The sequence below is a fragment of the Octopus bimaculoides genome, chromosome 29 (genome assembly GCF_001194135.2).
Source record: "Octopus bimaculoides isolate UCB-OBI-ISO-001 chromosome 29, ASM119413v2, whole genome shotgun sequence".
NCBI lineage: Eukaryota > Metazoa > Mollusca > Cephalopoda > Octopoda > Octopodidae > Octopus > Octopus bimaculoides.
The window spans coordinates 1,571,976-1,575,570 of NC_069009.1; the positions used below are offsets into that span (position 1 = coordinate 1,571,976).

A 3,595-nucleotide genomic window follows, 5' to 3' on the forward strand; every position below is an offset into this window, starting at 1 on the left:
GTGGTCATCCCTCTTATATGTATGTAATATAATTTTTCTGAATCTTCAGATTTTTCAATTTTTTCAATTTTTTCACCCTTATTATATATATATATATATATATATATATATCTATATCTATATAGGTATATATATAAATTAGAAATAATAAATTTCTAAATCTCTCAGAGAGACTTAAGCAGTAGTGATGCGATAAAGTAGTTGTATACTGCCAACTTAATGTGACAGTCCCTTGAAGGGAATAATACTACTGTTGGTTAGACCTAGGAAGCCAGACCGCTTCCTGTCGGCCTTGACACATTTCCTGTGTCCTTATGTTTGCGAGGGGGAGACAAGCACCTCCACCCAGCTAAGCCTGCATCCAAAGACATGTTTCTAATCTAAGTTTTTGCTCATTGTCAGTCTGGAGTAGCATGACCGGCTAGTCGAAGTTGCCTGTCAAGCTCTTGTAAACATATAATAATTCTAGTGAAATAAATTCACTGATTTCAAATTTAGAAATAATACATTTCTAAATCTCTCAGAGAGACTTAAGCATTAGTGATGCGATAAAGTAGTTGTATACTGCCAACTTAACGTGACAGTCCCAATAAGTGACTGTAATCAGTGAATACCGGTGGCATGTGAACAAGACATTGGACTGACTCGTGTGCAGATGGCGCGTAAAAAACACCATTTGAGCGTGGCTGTTGCCAGTACTGCTGGACTGGCCCTCCTGCCGGTGGCATGTAAAAAGCATCCACTACACTCTCGGAGTGGTTGGCGTTAGGAAGAGCATCCAGCTGTAGAAACTCTGCCAGATCAGATTTGAGTCTGGTGTAGCCATCCGTTTCGCCAGTCCCCAGTCAAATCGTCCAACCCATGCCAGCATGGAAAGTGGACGTTAAACGATAATGATGATGATATATATATATATATGGTTGTTATATTGTTTTGATAACATAATAGGTTGTTAGATAAGCTGATGTCTATATTACAATATTACAATATCCAATAATATATTGTGCATATATAATAATATTATAATCATGAAATTAGCATTAGCTTATCTCACTCTTTCTCGTGGAGCCCCTAGGAGCCTTTTGCAAAACCCTGGTTGAGAAACGCTGGTCTAAAGAGTTAAACATGTTTGAACTGGTGACCAGTTTATATCTGTAGAATTGTTAGATATTGTGGAATTATTATGTAGTTTACATTCCCAGCAAACAGAATTGCTCCACAAAAATCTATTGGAACTACTACATTGATGAACAAGAAAGAATATACTAGAAAACTTATCGTCTGGCAAAGACTGGTTAATATGTGTGTATGTGAAGTGGAGGCCCAATGGCCCAGTGGTTAGGGCAGCAGACTTGCAGTCATAGGATCACGGTTTCGATTCCCAGACCGCCGTTGTGAGTGTTTATTGAGTGAAAACATCTAAAGCTCCACGATGCTCCGGCAGGGGATGATGGCGAATCCTGCTGTACTCTTTCACCACAACTTTCTCTCTCACTCTTACTTTCTGTTTCTGTTGTACCTGTAATTCAAAGGGACCAGCCTTGTCACACTGTGTCACGCTGAATATCCCCGAGAGTGCTCAGCCACTTGCACGTTAATTTCATGAGCAGGCTGTTCCGTTGATCGGATCAACTGGAACCCTCGACGTCGTAAGCGACGGAGTGCCAACAACAACAACAATCGTATGTGAAGGTACATGGCTCAGTGGTTAGAGCATTGGGCTCACAATCATGAGGTAATGAGTTCGATTCCTGGATTGGGTTGTGTGTTGTGTTCTTGAGGAAGACACTGTATTTTAAGTTACTCCAGTTCTCTTATTTAATCACAGTTTTTAATTAATCATGCATTATCTCATAGCTTTGAGGTTTTGATGATGTGATTGCTTATGTTTAAAATGACATTGTGGGATATGTGTGAGAGGCAGGATCTGGCTGGTTTGAACATAAAACATGTAGAAAATCTTAGTTGCAACATCACTGGTGCCAAGCTGTATTGGCCTTTGCCTTTCCTTGGGATAACATTGGTGATGTGGAGATGAGAGGCTGGTGTGCATGGGTGACTGTTGGTATTCCATAAACAACCTTACCTAGACTTGTGCCTCGGAGGGGAACTTTCTAGGTGCAATCCTTTGGTCATTCATGACCAAAGGGAGTCTATATGTATAAATATATAGGTAATGTTTGTAGATTGATTCCATCGTATGATGAGACGAGCCTCCATCTTCAGGGAAGAAATCTTATATCTGAGGTGTTAAAGGAAAGAAGTTTAAAGATGGGAACTGTGTGTGTGTGTGTGTATTGACATAACACTTACATATCATCATCATCATCGTTTAACGTCCGCTTTCCATGCTAGCATGGGTTGGACGATTTGACAGAAGACCAGTGAACCAGATGGCTACACCAGGCTCCAATCTGGTTTGGCAGAGTTTCTACAGCTGGATGCCCTTCCTAACGCCAACCACTCCGAGAGTGGTTGCATATTTGCATATTGCCATGTTTTGTGTCTCCGCATACATGTTGAATGTGGTCATACTTATCTTATGATGATAAGGTATACATTAACCCTTTTGCTACCATATTTCTTTCGAAATTCCACTGCCTTTTGTTTTGATTAATCTTGAAAATAATGAAGAATTTAGTGAAATAACTTTTAAACTGGGTTTTGAATATAAATTAACTAGGCGTAGGAGTGGCTGTGTGGTAAGTAGCTTGCTTACCAACCACATGGTTCCGGGTTCAGTCCCACTGCGTGGCACCTTGGGCAAGTGTCTTCTACTATAGCCTCGGGCCGACCGAAGCCTTATATATGTATATATGTATTTATATATATGTATGTATGTGTCTGTGTGTGTGTGTATGTTTGTGTGTCTGTGTTTGTCCCCCCAACATCGCTTGACAACCAATGGTGGTGTGTTTACGTCCCCATAACCAGTTTGTATCGCAAAAGTATAACCAGTTTGTATCGCAAAAGTATAACCAGTTTGTTGTAGATAGATTTTAACAACAAAATCTTATATGGACCCATCCCCGCAAGGGCCACATGCACCCCGGTTGAGAACCATTGACGTAGGAGATACCATATTCGCTTATTGTATACCATATAACTAATATGATTCATGTGTGTCTGTAAAATAATCAGGTTTCAGAAGATGGGATTGGTTATAATGAGAGGTGTATAGCGATTTCTGTGTATATTTGTATCTGTCTGTACATGCATGCATGCTTGTGTGTGTGTGTCTGTCTGTATGTGGGATTGGTTGTTGTGAAATATGTATGGTGATTAATTCATGTGTGTCTGTGTGTGGTGCATGCATATTTGTGTGCATATCTGTGTGTGTGTGTATGTATATATATATATATCTCAATCATCATCATTTAACGTCTGCATATATATATATACATACATACATACATACATACACACACACACAGACACACACATACATATGTTTGCTGAGGTTCTAGCAGATGGAATTAGTTATATAGTAAGGTATATAAAGTGATTCATTTTTGTATGTGTGCATGTAAGTATATATATGTATATATATATATGTATATATATATATATATATATATATATATATATATATACA

The 3,595-nt window shown here is 38.8% G+C and overlaps 1 protein-coding gene across 1 annotated transcript in view; it reads left to right on the top strand.

The window, feature by feature from the left end:
- The window catches only part of LOC106878083 (histone acetyltransferase KAT6B), a 79,084-nt gene that overhangs the window by 17,000 nt on the left and 58,489 nt on the right, over positions 1-3,595 (top strand). The gene's annotated exons all lie outside the window — the stretch shown is intronic.